The following is a 17,911-nucleotide window of genomic DNA, read 5'->3' as shown; positions in this document are numbered from 1 at the left end:
TACGCGCAGGACTTATCTCCCTGGGAACACATTTTTAGGTTAGCCCTTATAGTTAACTTGGCCAAATCAATGTTATATAAAATTATTTTGTGTAAGTATATCCTACTGTTCGACTTTTTGAGAATCAAACAGCAAGTGTATCGTTCTGGCTGTAATTAATGTATACAAGCTATGCTCCTGCCTATATTTATATTAAATGAAACTGAGATTCTGCCGAGTATTTGGTGAAAATCTAAGACTTGTTCAGGACTTGATATCTGAGTCGCATTGCAATTATTTGCATTGTATTTCAATGATATATTTTTTAATGTTTTATTGACTGCTTTACTTGTATCAATACCAGTAAAAACTCACTGATGAGTAGCTCAGTCTTTTATAGTTCCAACTACCAATAAAATATTTATTTTCAATCTGGGTAATGCTATTGGAGATGGTGGATAACCGTTGTTTGCCAATTACGATTCACGAACTATCGTTCAGCTGATGTAAGGGAAAAAGATGAATGAATGAAAAAAATATATTAATAAATACACGAGTGACTCCTCCACTTTGAGAGATGGCTTTATTGCTGTCAAAAAAATGCTGCTAAAACAGTCAAAAATACGCCAGACGGATAGGAGACCTCGTGAATAATCTTCCCTCCCAAAGATTCTTCAGGCAGAGGATATGACCTTGCATCATGGAACAGATGTAGTGACTCTTGATCTGAAGCCAGTCCCTACCTACCCTAAACTCTGCCAAAACCATGGGAGCTCCAGCGTCAGCCCAGGTCCCTGGGGAAAGGAATAGCAAAGAAAGAGAACCACTGCTCTGGAGCTGAAAGCATAGGTGCTGGAGGTAGGAATGTGGCGGTTCTGCAGCACCCCCAAAATAACCACGCAGGAGCTCAGAAAGTGAATGAGCAATAAAGATGCCTTTAAGTTTTGTTTTCATCTTGTCATATTTGCTGTACGTTCAAAGTCAGGCTATGTCTTCTGGCAAATTGCTGTTTTTTAATATGGGGATTGGTGCTTACATTTCTTTCCCTGACTCTAAAGGGAGAGACATTTGAATAATGAAATATCTCACAATCTTGCTGGGGTTCAGGGACTGTGGAAAGAAAGGCTATAGGGTGTCAATTAGAAAATGTGCTGTCTGTAAATGTCAGTAAGCTACCACACCATGCTTTAGTAAAATATTTGCGACACTGTGCTCCAAAATGCTCCACTGGCTATACCCGTGCCACTATCCTGATGAATGGGCGTGGCTCATTTGCTGCTCTTGTTCTTAGTGTGACGACGCTTGGATTTACCACAACTCATTTGACCTCAGTGCTTTGACACTAATGGCAGCACCCCCATCCGAACATTGTTCCATCACTTCTGGTTGGAAGATCGTAGGGTTCAGGGAAAGAGTAACGTAGGGGTAATGTTCCCCTAAGGCACAGACAGTACGACTATAGGAAGAGAGGAACATAAGTATTCTACAATATGTAATTACATAAGAGTCACTCAGTCATTCACCGCCATCTCATAGTTGGAAGCCTTGACAAGCCCATGAAAGGCAAGGAGCCAACCAGTATCCTGGACAAGGGGGAGATGAGTCTACAGTAAAGCACACACAGGACAGCGAAGGCACACAAAGGTCTGGACCAAAAAAGTGACTCGGGGAACACAAAAGGGAGGACAACAATTTAGTGCAAGGCAGAGTGCGAACTGGAGGGACAAGCAGAACTGATCACTCTTTTATACTGTCATTTTCCTTAAGGTGACCCAACAAAATGAAGGTATAGAACTGGGGGTTAAAGCGCATGCCCTTCATCAGTGGCAACCCACAGTCTGCCTCACTTGTTAATTACCTTCCAAACTGGAAAATTCCCATTCAGTCTTATGTTATCATGCAGTGAATGTGTGAATCCCTTTGTCCGAGCTTGATATTGTAGGGGGACCACTTGCAGTTCTTTCAGGGAATAACACTCTTCCGGGAATATTTATGTATTATTGGCGCCTTGTGAGAGCTATCACCTTGTCGCCTTGTTATGAGCGCTATCACCTTGTCGCCTCTCCAGCTGCCCTATCTTGCTTTGTCCCCTGACCATTTTCCACCTCTTGATGCCTCTTTTTTTTCTTATCCCTTACCTTCTTTTTTTCTTACATTTACCTCTTTTTATTTTAAATCTTCTTCTCCTAGGGTACCTCTCATGTCACCTTTTCCTCTTTTACCATTCTCTGCTTCCCTCTTATTTATAACCTCCTTCCTTGCATCTCACCTCATGTTCTCCCTGTTGTCAGATGGTGGCCTCTCTGTTCGAAAAAGCCAAAGAGCATCAAAGTCACCACCGGGAACTTGGCCTCCGGGGAAGAGGGTTCCGACAGCCGCCACCGACCCTGGCCTCCAGGTTCCAGCAGTCCCTGCAGGATCTGACAAACAGACTGGGGAGGTAAGGCAGGCCTGCTGAGGGCTCCTTGAAGTAACATATGTCGTAGGGGTAAAAAGCCTTGGATGAAAGTGATAACATTGAGTTATGGCAGATTTAGAAGAAAAGACGCCTGTAGCAGGGGTTTCCTACTCTTTCTATAATAAAAGCTTCATATTGCAATACAAATATTCTAGAGCTACAAATATTATTAATGTTTGAATAATGACCAAATCAGGCATTTCATTAGCAAAATTAACAGCAATGAACACATCCGTGCATCTGGCAGTGTTGCTTGCAATAATGCAAAAAAAAGGTTTTATTAATGTGGAATGCATCCATATGGGCAATATATAAAAACCATCGCTGCACTTCTCCTGGCACCAAAGTAACAGCATTAGTAATGAGTCCCTTGCAGAGATCACAGAGAAAGCGGGGAGCTTTCTCTGCGATTGGTGGGCAGGGCGTTCCGGTGCGGAGGGCTTTCAGCAGCGTCCGGCTCCCGCGGCCACGTCTTGTGTGCATTTGGCTGCGGGGGAGGCGGCAGGGCTGTCTTTTTTCGCAAATCAAGTTGTTGGGAGATGGTGTATTTGGGTGTTGCTGAGCACTTCCTCTTTGTCTGTTAGTTCCTGTTTGGTGTTTGTTCCTCTACCTTGGCCATGTGGGATGAGGAGTCGGTCCCCTGAGCTTGCCAAATCTATTTCCAAAAAGAAAAATGTGCAGGGCCTGCTGGGGGATGAACTGTTGCAGATTTCCAGGCCGGATTTGCAGGATTTTATTAATTCTGCTGTTCAGGCTGCGCTGACTGAGCCTTCTGCCAAGAAATCTAAAGGAAAGGAGGATGAGTACTTGGACAGATCCCCAAAAGGGAAATATACCCAGGGTAAAGTATTTTCAGACATGTTGGCCCATATTCGTGAGGTCCTGGGATTTGATCCTGAATCTTTGATGGATGATGGTTTGTATTCCAGTATAGTACCTTGGTGGTGGATAACTTGCCTTTGCATGATGTTATTAAGAATATTCTGGCTAAATTATGGCTTGAGGTCGACAAGCATGGGATTCCTTTCTTTCTGGGCAAGAGATATCGCTTGGCAGAGTTTAATGTACAGTTTTCTCAGGCGCCTAACGTCAATTCGATTTTGTCCTCAATGGCTCCTTCCTCTTACTTATTTTCTGAGGAGGCTTCCCTTTTTGATCCGGTTGAACGGAAGGTGGGGACGGCCCTAAAACATTCCTACGATGTGTCTTATTTTGTGATTTGGGCTAGTACTTACTCCACTTATGCCTCCCAGGTCCTTATCAAGGATTTTGAGAAGTTGTTTGACTATCTTCAGGATCAGGGGGATCCCACTCCTATCTTGGCACAGATGGAGGTCTTGGTGAAGTTTCTGTCCTATGTCACTTTTGAGATGCTGTGGGCCTTTTCCTCGGATGCTGGGGCAGACGGCCTCTGCGTCTTGAGGCTGCCAGAAGGCCTTGATTAATAAATTGTCTTTTGAGGGTCCCTGGCTTTTTGGTGACGAATTGAACACGATGGTGCAGCGTTCTGCAGAAGAGAAGAAGTTGTTGAAGCCTTTTCAGTGTGCCCAGAAGAAGTCCTTTTTCCATAAGCAGAGCTTTCAGGGTGTTATCTCCTCTTCTCAGTCCTTTCGTGGACAGGCCCATGGTGGGGGGAGCTGTGTTCCATAACTACTCCTGGCCTCAGCAGCAGCAGCAGCCACAGGGCGCTGAGCAGAAATGACTATGCCAAGTTGGGGGCCCGGCTCCGTTTATTCCTGGACCAATGGTTGATTCTGATTTCCGATCAATGGGTCCTGTCAGTTATTGGTCAGGGGGACCAGATTCTGTTCCAGGGCCCTCCCCCTCAGTCCTGTTATTGGTTACCCCATTGTCAAAAGACCCTGTGAAGGGAACTGCTATGTTGTCTGGGGTGGGCATGTTGCTGATGAAGGGTGCTGTTCTCCTGGTTCAAGAGGCGGAACAGGACCTGGGTTTCTATACCACGCTCTTCTTGGTCCCAATACCAGATGGTTTGAACTGCCCGATTCTGAATCTCAAGACTCTGCACAAGTTGGTGATGCTGGATCACGTTCAGATGACCACTTTGCAGTCCATCATTCCCCTCATCCAAGAGGGTGATTTTCTGGCTTTCTTGGACTTGGAAGACGCCTATTTTCATGTCCCTGTCCATCCTGGAAGCCAACGGTTCCTGTGGTTTGAGGTGGATGGGGTCCATTACCAGTTTCAGGTGTTGCCTTTAGGGTTCTCTACTGCTCCCTGGACTTTTACCAAGGTATTGGCTCCTACTGTGGGGGTTTTGCAGCTTTGTGGTTTTTCTGTGTTTCCCTAGATTGATGATTGTTTGATCTCTGCTTACTCCCTTCCTACGGCTCTTCTGGCCCTGGAGGCGCCCATGGTCATGTTCCGGGGTCTGGGGTTCAAGTTGAATCTGGCAAAATCTCATCTGGGCCCTGTCCAGAGACTGCAGTTTATCCGGGGACTTTGAAACCTTGTTGGCGGCAGTGTTTCTCCCTCCTGCTCGCATCTCTTCCCTGCAGCTTCTTCTGAAGGATCTGCTGAGTCTGCAGTGTGCTCCAGCTCACACTTGGTTGCGGGTCCAGGGGTTGATGGCTGCGACCACGACTGTGGTTCCTGGGGATCACCTGCACCTCACGCATTTGTTGAATCATCTGTTGTCTCTCCCGGGACCCCTCCAGTGCAGGTTACGACTCTCTGTTTCCGCTCTCCCCTGTTGAGGTTCTGGACTTGGGCTGTTGGCTTTACACTCCCAATCTGAAAAGGGGGGTGTCAGTTTTCAGCTTACTCCTCCCCTGTTGTTGACAACCGATGCAGTCTTTGGGGGACCACATTGGGGTCTTTGGAGGCCAAGGGGCACTGGTCTCAGGCGAACAGCGCCCGTTCCTCGATTTGGCGGGAGTTGGCGGCCATTTGGCAGGGGATACTGTTCTTTCTGATTCCCCTCCAGGGGGCGAATCTGTTGGTTCATACTGACAATCAGGTGGATCGCTGCTACTTGAACTGCCATGGGGGGACCTGGTGCAAGTCTCTGAATCTGCCTGTCTTCTGTGATTTGTGCCTGGGTGGAGTCTCACATCTCAGCCTTGAAGGCTGTTTGCATTCAGGGTCACCTGAACTTTCATGCGGACAGCTTGAGCTGCAACCTTCCTTTGATTCTGTTCCATCTGTCTGTTCCCCTATTCCGGGACCTTTGTCTTCAGTTTGGGATGCCTTGGATTCACTTTTTTGCTTCTCCACACAACGCCCTCCTCCCTCGGTTCTGCTCTGAGATCGTTTATCTTCAGGCATGGGTGGAGACTGCCCTCTTGATTCCTAGGCCCCCAGGCCTTCTGTATACTCTCCTCCCGATAACCCTCTTCCCGAGGGTGCTGCAGAAGATTCGGGTGGAGAAGGTGTCAAGTTCTCCTGAATACTTCTATTTGTCATTGCCGCCTTTGGTTCCCACTGTTGATGCGGCTGTCTGGGACGGGTTTGTCCAGCTTCCTGTGATCCTGTCTCTGCTTCAGTTTCCACTTCTGTCCTTGCCTTGTCTCTGTCAATTAAAGCTGACGACCTATCCCTTGAAAGTTTGACGTTGGAGTCTTTGGGTTGTTCTTCCCAGGTGGCCAGAGATACCCAGCGTTCACGTAGGCCTTCCACCCTTAAGAGTTACAGTAAACATTGTTTTTTTTGTCAATTGGTGTGCCTCTCATGGTTGGTGATCCGGCCTCTATTCTTGAGTTTCTCAGGGATGATTTTTTGAAAGATCTTTCACCTTCTACTGTGTCTACTAAGTGGACTGCTGTCCGGGCGTGTAAGGGTTCGGGGGCCTCCTTGGAGTGTATTCCTCCTTTGGTGGATCGACTCCTGCGGAGATTTCGGCTTCATTATCCGGTCACTCCTGTGATTGTGCCCTCTTGGGATTTGCCTACTGTTCTGCAGAGTCTCCAGTTTTTCCCTTTTGAATCTTTGTTGGAGGCAGATTTGCTATGGTTTCTTTTAAATTGGCCTTCCTGTTGGCCATCACCTCCGCTCTATGGTTGGAAGAATTGGGGGCCTTTGCTTGTTTCCTTTCCTTATTAGCAGTTTTTGCTGGACAGGGTGGTATTGCGGCTTGATCCGGCATTTCTCCCTAAAGTCTCCTCCAAATTCCATTTACAACAGGAGGTGATTCTTCCTCATTTTCCTGGGGATGGTCTTGTTCCTTCTACCTTAGATGTTTGCCGGGCTCTTTAGGTTTACCTCCAGCGTACCTAGGGTTTTCGTCTTTCTCCTGCCCTGTTTGTATCCTGTGTTGGTGTGGCTGAGCAGAAGAAGGTGTCTACTTCCACCATCGGTCCATGGGTTCGCTTGGCAGTTCCCCAGTCCTATAAGTCTGTGGGTCTGGCTCAGGTTCAGGGGCGTTCGATGCAGTCGATGTCTGCTTCCTGTGCTGAGGCAGCTGATGATTGTGTCCAGGAGATTTGTAGGGAGGCTACCTGGCAATCCCATCATACTTTTGTCCAGCATTATTGCCTTGATGTCTTGCATGCCTCTGTGGTCAATTTTGCTGTTGTCGTTACGAATGCTGCTATGTCTTAATCTTGTTTTTGATTAGACTTTTGTATATCTGCATAATCCCTCGTGTCATGCGTTTTCTTGGTGTTTTTTGCTTGTGACGTCCTCACTTCTATAAGGACTGGCACGAGGAGGAGATATGAGGGGTAATGATTGTTTCAGTTCTATAAGGACTGGGACGAGGAGGATCTTAATCGGGGTAATAAAAATTACCAGTAAGTAACGAAACATTATTGCACCTGGCCGCTGTGCAATGCAAGTGGCTGTTAAGAAGAGGAGTGCCACTCTTTCCACAGCAAATGGCTGTTGAGAAGAGAGTAGAAAAACGTGGCGTGAGCAACAAACACAGAACTCAGGCATTGCATTGTGTTTGAATTCACCCAGAAGCCACTGCAAGGCACGAGAGGCAAAAAAGAAGCAGCAAAGACAAAACCATCACTAATTTAGCTGCTTGAACATGGACATGTTAAACATGAGATCTCGGTGCGCCAATCTGTTACGAGGTGCTGGACAAGTAGGCTTCAGAAGATATAGGTCAGTTCTTTGTTTCTGCTTTGGGACACGCACACATACAAGTCGCATTCTAGGAGACCAATCCAATGGCTTGAATAGAATAATTATTGGGAGCTTCTTCCTTGCAGAAAAAGGTTATTGTGAAGCTTTTAGATTGCCTCCTCTGTTCGTTTACATCCATAATGAAGTCACACATTCATTATGAGCTTCCTCTCTTCTTGCTGCTGTGTTACAGCTCTTTCACATTGTCAGCTTCCTCTTTTCTTGCTGCTATGTGACAGCTCATGAGCTAATGAAGCCACACAGTCGGTGGACTTAACCTATTGGTCAGCTGACTCAGAAGTTCTGGCCCACATGCATCATTGTAGGAATTTGCGATTCCTAAATTGCGAAAATTAAGGAATCGCAATTTAGGAATCGCAAATTCCTATGCATCAAAAAATCGCATTTTTTTTTGCGATTTCCTAATTTTCCTTATTTGCGATTCCTTAATTGCGAATCGCAAATAAGGAAATGCTTTACATTGATTCCTATGGGCCAAGAGGCCCATAGGAATCAATCGGAAGGCATTCTCATTTTGCGAATTCGCCATTAAGGAATAATAAAATGAGAATGCAATTCAAAGGGTGCAGGGGGGGGTTCAAAGGACCCCCCCCTGCACCCCTGGAATGTCATGTAAGTACATTTTACTCACACACATGTCCCAAGGGCATGTGTGTGTGTAACATGTAAGTTTCAAAAAAGCATTTTTTTGCATTTTTGAAACTTTTCGCAAATTACCATGAAGGTGTACTTCATGGTAATTTTTCCCTTAAAAATTGCGAATTCGCAAAATAAAATTAATCATGCATAGCATTTAAAAAATCGCAAAATTTGCGATTTCTTAAATGCTATCGCAATTTGAGAAATCGCAAAAAATTGCGATTTCTTAAATTGCGAAACATGAAAAATAAATGATGCATCCCAAAAAGTGATTTTGGAATCGCAAACGGCCCATTTTGTGATTCGCACCGTTTGCGATTCCAAAATCGCTTCATGCATGTGCCCCTCTATGTATTCAGTCATGTCTGTCTTTTAGTTACATTTTTGTCAGAGGTCTCAATATTCCAAGAACCACACATGTGTAGCTTATACTAGTAAGGTTTTTGTTTTGGGTTCTATGACCTGTAGTCCTGATTTTATAATGGAATCAACAGGACTGCTAACCAAGGAATGATAAAAAAAACTACCTGAACTGGATGCTCTCTTTATTCATTGAACTGCGAATCTATGGAGCTCTATTTTGTCTACTTACAGATTAAAACAGTTGTGCGTACCATAGGCTTAAAAGCATGCCACAATGCTTCTGATATTCAAGCTAATTCGCAGAACAGTGACAGCCTACAACATTTTGAACAGGTGCCGCACCGAGGCAGGTATTGAGCATTCACCGTTAATTAATACATGAGTTTTTTCCTGGAAATAAAGGTCTTCAGGTGAGTTAGCCTCTGCCAATTGCAGTACAAGAATTGGTCGACAGTTAACATTATGCAGGCATGAATTGAACAGAAAGCAAAGGGTAGGTTTGAGGCGTCTCTAACTCATTACATCATTTGTAAATAAACATTAAAAAAATTACATTTTTGAACTGGCCTGCACAACTTCGATCAGCATTTGAAAATGGGTATCTGTAGCTACTCTCAAAAGGAGAACCCTTTCGTTTTCTTACATCAAACTCTCTCTCCTTCCCAGCTCGGTTGGGAAACTTGCTTTCAGAAAGACGGCCAGGAAAACTGCACAGAAAAGTTTTCAACTAAAATGCTAAATGTTGTTACAAGACTGAAGCCGCTATTATGCAGCCTCTCTTCGTGGTGTTTATTATTTATAGAGCACCTTCAAAGTAAAACTAGCTATCCCATAATCCGACTTCCCTGGACAGGAAGTAAACAACATAGGCAAAGCACACCATATAAAATAAATATGTGCGACTCATTATGAGCTTCCTCTCTTCTTGCTGCTGTGTTACAGCACTTTCACATTGTCAGCTTCCTCTTTTCTTGCTGCTATGTGACAGCTCTTTCACATTGTCAGCTTCCTCTTTTCTTGCTGCTATGTGACAGCTCTTTCACATTGTCAGCATTCTCTCTTGTTGCTGCTATGTTACAGCTCTTTCACTTTGTCAGTTTCCTCTCTCCTTGTTGCTGTTACAGCTCTTTCACATTGTCAGCTTCCCATCTCCTTGCTGCTGTTACAGCTCTTTCACATTGTCAGCTTCCTCTTTTCTTGCTGCTATGTGACAGCTCTTTCACTTTGTCAGTTTCCTCTCTCCTTGTTGCTGTTACAGCTCTTTCACATTGTCAGCTTCCCATCTCCTTGCTGCTGTTACAGCTCTTTCACATTGTCAGCTTCCTCTTTTCTTGCTGCTATGTGACAGCTCTTTCACTTTGTCAGTTTCCTCTCTCCTTATTGCTTTTACAGCTCTTTCACTTTATTTTCCTCTCCTTGTTGCTGTTACAGCTCTTTCACTTTGTTAGTTTCCTCTCTCCTTGTTGCTGTAAAAGCTCTTTCACTTTGTCAGTTTCCCATCTCCTTGCTGCTGTTACAGCTCTTTCACATTGTCAGCTTCCTCTGTTCTTGCTGCTGTGTTGCAGCTCTTTCAATCGTGGGATCGTAATGACAAGCTTTCATTTAAATTGTTATATGCTAAATTGGTTATGTTATGCCTGGTGTCTTTTAGGACAGTGTTGGACTTGGATGATCTTTAGCCATCTCCTGGATGTATTTTTCCCCAGCATGGTGCCTCTTCACTATCACAAGCCATGCTAAGAATACTAAGAATTTGTCCACTACAATACAGTCGCCAGCATTTCCTTTACATCCTAAATTGTGTGATGAGATTCCTACAGCCGTGTGTGCAACTATCCATCCTCTTGTGATACATCCCGCCCTTTGGCAGTATGGTAACACGTCCTTCGGGTATTTTCTAGTGCCGGCCTCAACTCATCCGACGGCAGCACGAGCCATCAGAGCAAACCCTGTTAGAAAAGAGCAATTTGCCTCTGATGGAGAACATTTAGCTAAACAACAAAAAGAACGAAAAAAGAATCAAGTTCTGTGGTTACTTCTTAAACATTTGGTACTATTTGTGTTCTTTCAGATTTTTCCACTCTAAAAACACCAATAAGCTAGAAAAGAAGAAGTTGATCATGGGCCATACCCATTTATAACACATGATGTCCTTTGAATTTGTTGTTTACTTCCTGCCCAGGGGAAGAGGATTAGGGGATATTTAGATTTACTTTGAATGTGCTATATCAATAAGCAGTAGGAAAAGAGACTGCATAATATTCACCGCCTTTGTCTTTTTTAAAAACGGGACTCTTTGTTACAAAATGGCTTTGAAAATCTGCAATTTAAGATCCTTGAAACCCCTAGTCCTGGCATACTTTCTCTGCACCCAGCCGCAGTCTTTACATATAAATGTCATATTGAGCATGAAAACGTAACCATGATAGACGTAGCTATAGTGTGTAAAGGCTGCTTTAATGAGATAGATCTGTACTAATGGTAACAATGCCTGTCAATGTAGTACATTTGGATACCATCACTAACAATCAATATACTCCTAAACCTCCCACACAGACCTCTTAACCTGAACTGTTGTCAATACATCCTTTCTACCTTCCAGTTATTCTTTATCTGCCACCTTTCCTGACCTTCTATACTCTTCTACAGTTTCTTCTCCTTTCATTACCAGAGCATCACAGCTCAGTGCCACCACCACCAACTTCCATCACTAGTCTGACACTTCCCTACCTGGCTCACCGAGCTGGCTTGTCTGCTCAGGGTTCAAAATACAGTTTTATAAGCTGGCCAGGGCCTGGAGCATGGAGAAGAGAGCAAGAATGTCAAGCCTTAATGATCTTTAAGTTCTAGCATCTTTCAGTCTTCCAGAGCAACAGGCTGAAAGCTTAGTTGCGTAGTTGAACTATGAAAGATAATTAGCAATGATTAGTTTGAGCAACATATACTGATGGGGAAGAAACTTTAGAAAGTAGGCCTTCCAATAAAGTTTAGTCCTCAGTAGTGAGTAAATGGCTCACGCCCTTTCGATAACAAGCATTGGCATAGCCAATAGGTCTTGCCTTTGGGACCTTATAAGTGTTAGTTTTCCAGCACAATATCCTTGGTGCAACAACATCAAGTGTTGCATGGCTAAACACTTATAAGGTCCCAAAGGCGAGAACTATTGGCTATGCCAATGCTTTTATTTAGTGAGTGGCTTGTGCAGATATGCCACTGTGAGGTAGAGATGCTGCAAGTGCTTTTACAGGAGCCCCTGTGACATTGCACCTCTTCAAAATTTATCTTGGGTCTGGTGTAATACTTCTAGCCCCTATTCCCGTCTTCTTGCACCCAATGCATCCTTAAATGTCCCATGTGCAGCCGGGGTCGATATGTCAAGGGTGGTGGTGGTGGACGTGGTGGTGGTGGTGAAAGTGGTGGTGGTGGATGTGGTGGACATGGTGGTGGTGGTGGTGGATGTGGTGGCGGTGGTGGTGGATGTGGTGCTGGTGGTGGACATGGTGCACGTGGTGGTGCACATGGTGGTGCTAATGGTGGACGTGGTGGTGGTGGATGTGGTGGTGGTGGAGGGAATGGTGGTGGACGTGGTGGTGGTGGTGGACATTGTGGTGGTGGAGGTGGTGGTGATGGACGTGGTGGACGTGGTGGTGGTGGATGTGGTGTACGTGGTGTTGGTAGTTGACGTGGTGGACGTGGTGGTGGTGGTGATGGACATGGTGGTGGTGGCAATGGTGGTGGTGGTGCTACCAAAGGAATACTGATGGCGGGCGCTGATTACCAGCTCAGTTTACCATACTCACCTGGGCCCATAAACATTCACACATTGAACCAGTAATCCAGCTTAACGTCTTGCCTATCAGAATTTTATTCACTTTAGGACTTATACCTGTACACCATGACTTACCAAATCCTTGTCATTTGTGCTTTAAGTCCTAAATATAAGGATCAGGGAGTTAGAATAATAGGTAGCGATTTGACATTTACCTTCATAGGAAATAACCACAGACTCAGGAGAAATTTTAAACACTTAATCTATGCAATATTTTATGAGTCAAGGGCCACAATAGAGTGATCAGAAACTTTGCAAGTAAGAAAATAACTATTAAAATATAAATCTTGCAGGACTTAAAGAAAATGCATTTAAACATTGCTACCTGGAAAGGGTTGAAAGGGAAAACGTCACAAGGACATACCACATAGATTATATTTACCTAGAATGGTGCGAAGACCAACCCTGGCCGCGGGCTGGGACAAGAAAAGGGGTCCTGACTAATCAGGTGCCAAATGGACAGGACAGGTGCAAGACAGGACAGGTAACCTCCGATAAGTGCCACGCCAGTGTTACACCCCTCTCTATGGCTACTCTCGGACCCCGACTGGGTAGACCGAATTTTCTCCCTCGGTAAGACTCCCGATTCTTCTGTTAGAGTGCTCGACTAGCTCCCTGCTCTCGATTCTCCTTCAGAATACGTTGGGTCAGTGACGGGTCTGTGACAAGTCGGACAATCTAACTGACTAAGCCTACCTTAGTTATATCATTTCAGAGTGTGTACCACCCCCTTAATGTTGCAAATTCTATGTGTTCCCTTCATTTGATTGGGCAGAAAGATGAGGAGAGGTCATCACATCATACTAGTATGAGATCATTTCCATTCGATATAGTTGATCAATGTTCCCGCCCATAATTTTACTTTCCCATGATTTTATTCCACCCAGCAATATTGGTTTCAAGTCATATACACTGTATTTAGATACAGTTCATATTTCTTCCTCTCCTGGGGTCAAATGGTCAGGCTCCCAGGAACATCGGTAATAAGATGGGTCTTGGCTGCCGTTCTATGACAATGACTTTAGGGATTTCTGGGATCATCTGCGCAGGCGCAGCCTTTTCAAAATGGAGTTTGCGATACCCATCAGGCCCAAATACGAGCTAATAATAAAGTCAAAGAGAGACATATCAGAATACAAAAATAAATGATTGCACTGAATACTACTTATTTCTACTCTAACCCCATTACTTTATTTTAACTATAGCATTAATGGTTAAGCAGAACACACAAGGTTTATTTCACGCTTGGCATATGCATTAGAATGTGAAGTTTTAAGCGGCCATCTTTGGCACTTGTGCGCAACTGCAAGAATTCCCACCAAAAGCAAAGATACATCGCACCACGTTGATGTGGTAGATGCATGCGCAGTAAAGTTCTCACGTTTTCGGTGGCCATACTAAGACACTCTGGTTACTGTTAGTAAAAGATACTAAAAATGTTGTGTGGTGCAATTATTAGTATTCACAAAACATTGATTAATAAGTTACATGTTATTTCGAGAGGATTAAGTCCGAGCAAGTTTCTGTACTTATGAAACCTTGCTCCATCAGTGGACATGGTGGTGGTGGACGTGGTGGCGGTGGACGTGGTGATGATGGATGTGTTGGTGAATGTGGTGGATGTGGTGGTGGTGGACGTGGTGGTGATGGACGTGGTGGTGGACATGATGGTGGTAGACGTCATGGTGGTGGACGTGGTGGTGGTGGACATGGTGGATGTGGTGGTGGATGTGATGGTGGACATGGTGGTGGACATGGTAGTGGTGGACGTGGTGTGGTGGACGTGGTGGTGGTGGACATGGTGGTGGTGGACATGCTGGTGGTGGTGTTGGACATGGTGGTGGTGGTGGACGTGGTGGTGGACATGGTGGTGGTGGACGTGGTGGTGATGGACGTGGTGGACGTGGTGGTGGTGGATGTGGTGTACGTGGTGTTGGTAGTTGACGTGGTGGACGTGGTGGTGATGGTGATGGACATGGTGGTGGTGGCAATGGTGGTGGTGGTGCTACCAAAGGAATACTGATGGCGGGCGCTGATTACCAGCTCAGTTTACCATACTCACCTGGGCCCATAAACATTCACACATTGAACCAGTAATCCAGCTTAACGTCTTGCCTATCAGAATTTTATTCACTTTAGGACTTATACCTGTACACCATGACTTACCAAATCCTTGTCATTTGTGCTTTAAGTCCTAAATATAAGGATCAGGGAGTTAGAATAATAGGTAGCGATTTGACATTTACCTTCATAGGAAATAACCACAGACTCAGGAGAAATTTTAAACACTTAATCTAAGCAATATTTTATGAGTCAAGGGCCACAATAGAGTGATCAGAAACTTTGCAAGTAAGAAAATAACTATTAAAATATAAATCTTGCAGGACTTAAAGAAAATGCATTTAAACATTGGTACCTGGAAAGGGTTGAAAGGGAAAACGTCACAAGGACATACCACATAGATTATATTTACCTAGAATGGTGCGAAGACCAACCCTGGCCGCGGGCTGGGACAAGAAAAGGGGTCCTGACTAATCAGGTGCCAAATGGACAGGACAGGTGCAAGACAGGACAGGTAACCTCCGATAAGTGCCACGCCAGTGTTACACCCCTCTCTATGGCTACTCTCGGACCCCGACTGGGTAGACCGAATTTTCTCCCTCGGTAAGACTCCCGATTCTTCTGTTAGAGTGCTCGACTAGCTCCCTGCTCTCGATTCTCCTTCAGAATACGTTGGGTCAGTGACGGGTCTGTGACAAGTCGGACAATCTAACTGACTAAGCCTACCTTAGTTATATCATTTCAGAGTGTGTACCACCCCCTTAATGTTGCAAATTCTATGTGTTCCCTTCATTTGATTGGGCAGAAAGATGAGGAGAGGTCATCACATCATACTAGTATGAGATCATTTCCATTCGATATAGTTGATCAATGTTCCCGCCCATAATTTTACTTTCCCATGATTTTATTCCACCCAGCAATATTGGTTTCAAGTCATATACACTGTATTTAGATACAGTTCATATTTCTTCCTCTCCTGGGGTCAAATGGTCAGGTTCCCAGGAACATCGGTATAAGATGGGTCTTGGCTGCCGTTCTATGACAATGACTTTAGGGATTTCTGGGATCATCTGCGCAGGCGCAGCCTTTTCAAAATGGAGTTTGCGATACCCATCAGGCCCAAATACGAGCTAATAATAAAGTCAAAGAGAGACATATCAGAATACAAAAATAAATGATTGCACTGAATACTACTTATTTCTACTCTAACCCCATTACTTTATTTTAACTATAGCATTAATGGTTAAGCAGAACACACAAGGTTTATTTCACGCTTGGCATATGCATTAGAATGTGAAGTTTTAAGCGGCCATCTTTGGCACTTGTGCGCAACTGCAAGAATTCCCACCAAAAGCAAAGATACATCACACCACGTTGATGTGGTAGATGCATGCGCAGTAAAGTTCTCACGTTTTCGGTGGCCATACTAAGACACTCTGGTTACTGTTAGTAAAAGATACTAAAAATGTTGTGTGGTGCAATTATTAGTATTCACAAAACATTGATTAATAAGTTACATGTTATTTCGAGAGGATTAAGTCCGAGCAAGTTTCTGTACTTATGAAACCTTGCTCCATCAGTGGACATGGTGGTGGTGGACGTGGTGGCGGTGGACATGGTGATGATGGATGTGTTGGTGAATGTGGTGGATGTGGTGGTGATGGACGTGGTGGTGATGGACGTGGTGGTGGACATGATGGTGGTAGACGTCATGGTGGTGGACGTGGTGGTGGTGGACATGGTGGATGTGGTGGTGGATGTGATGGTGGACATGGTGGTGGACATGGTAGTGGTGGACGTGGTGTGGTGGACGTGGTGGTGGTGGTGGACATGGTGGTGGTGGACATGCTGGTGGTGGTGTTCGACATGGTGGTGGCGGATGTGTTGGACATGGTGGTGGTGGACGTGGTGGTGGACATGGTGGTGGTGGATGTGGTGGTGGACGTGGTGGTGGATGTGGTAGTGGTGGTGGACGTGGTGGCGGTGGACGTGGTGGTGGTGGACGTGGTGGCGGTGGTGGACGGGGTGGTGGACGTGGTGGTGGTGGTGGAAATGGTGGTGATGGACGTGGTGATGGTGGTGGTGGACGTGGTGGTGGTAGATGTGGTGGTTCCCCACTTGAACAACGCTACCCCCTTGGTACCTTCTTGGTCGACCCCCCTGTGTATGGCTATGGTGTTCAGTAGAGATCCATGGATGATGGAGGTAACTTCATCATGCTTGTGCGCCTCGTCTCCACTAAAATTGAGTTTTTAAACATGGAGGTTATAACTGAATTTTAGAAAAGTTTAACCAAACTTAACGTAGTAACTAGATTGCAACTGCCAAGTTTGTATCTGTACTTAAGTCAATCCAGTTGTGAAGATAATGAAAAATTCACTGTCTACTTTTCAGTTAATTCACCATTGAGATTTGTTGCTTTCTAGGACACTGCTGAGCCTTTCTTGTTCCTCCACGGGTGGAGTGTCTCGCTCATGTACCTCGGATATGGGTCTAGCTAAAAATAACTTTGTTTTACTGAGGGGGGCAGTCTCTCCTCTCCTCTTAGCTGTCCATAAGCAAAGCATTGCTGCACAAAGGTGAATTATAAGGGGCAATGTTTGAGTACTGAAGCAGTGAAACAAAATATTTAACTACTATTTGAGTAATGCAGAGGTCTGAAATCTGCGCTCTAGTACTTGGATTGGAGAGGTGTCCCCCGCACGGGGGGTGTTGTCGAGATATTGTAGATGTCTCCAAGGAAAACAATCCATCAAACATGTTTCTACAAGCAACTTTAGTCTCCTTGTTTCCAAGCGATTTGTCTTTTTAATTTATAAGTGCAGCCACTTGCACGTTTTGGAGCACCTGTCCTCAAGTAGTTCGGCAGGATCAGTGGCATTGGTCCACAGTGCTATGTAATCAAGTTATTGAAAAACTGCTGAACCGCCGCAGTGAAGGCAAGCCTGCTGACATGAGTCAGATTATACTTCATGAGTAGTGTTAGACAGTATACCAGCGCTTTCAGGCATAGGCTGTCTGGAGGGAAATACGTGCTGGATAAAGGTCTACAGAGGCTGACTAATTTTAAACATTGTGACACTGTTTTTGCATCGAGAAAGATAAAAGCGCAGCAATACGAAAAGGAAATGGCACTCATGTGCAAATGAAATATCATGGTTGGAGAAACTGAGAAATAAGTTGAGTGTCAGGAGGAGGGAGTGATTTAGGACGAGGAAGAGGTTGTGAGAGAGAGGGAGAGCAGGAGGTGAGCCCGCGAGTGATGCGCGCACGCGCTTGGGAGAGCTGTCTTCCCTTTTCAAGCACTGCACTCATGCTTGTGGCGCGCCACTGCTCACTCCCTCAAGGTGGATGCTGCCCCAAGCACGAGTGCAGTTCTTGAAAAGTGAAACCGATGGCTAATGGCTCTCGTAGATGATTTAAGGGGGGGGTTCTACCCAAGAAATACACATGGGACCTGGGTGCTAAAT

The 17,911-nt window shown here is 45.0% G+C and overlaps 1 protein-coding gene across 1 annotated transcript in view; it reads left to right on the top strand.

Annotated features, from left to right (window-relative positions):
* Positions 1–2,289: 2,289 nt before the first annotated feature.
* The window catches only part of MYO15B (myosin XVB), a 961,787-nt gene continuing 946,165 nt past the window's right edge, over positions 2,290–17,911 (top strand). Inside the window, exon 1 of the mRNA XM_086930750.1 lies at positions 2,290–2,419. The gene's annotated coding sequence lies outside the window, so the exon portion shown is untranslated. The remainder of the gene's footprint in view (positions 2,420–17,911) is intronic.

Source organism: Lissotriton vulgaris, chromosome 7, assembly GCF_964263255.1.
Source record: "Lissotriton vulgaris chromosome 7, aLisVul1.2, whole genome shotgun sequence".
Classification (NCBI taxonomy): Eukaryota; Metazoa; Chordata; class Amphibia; order Caudata; family Salamandridae; genus Lissotriton; species Lissotriton vulgaris.
The sequence above is the reverse complement of the archived record's forward strand: the minus strand, read 5'-3'. Positions and strand labels throughout refer to the sequence as shown.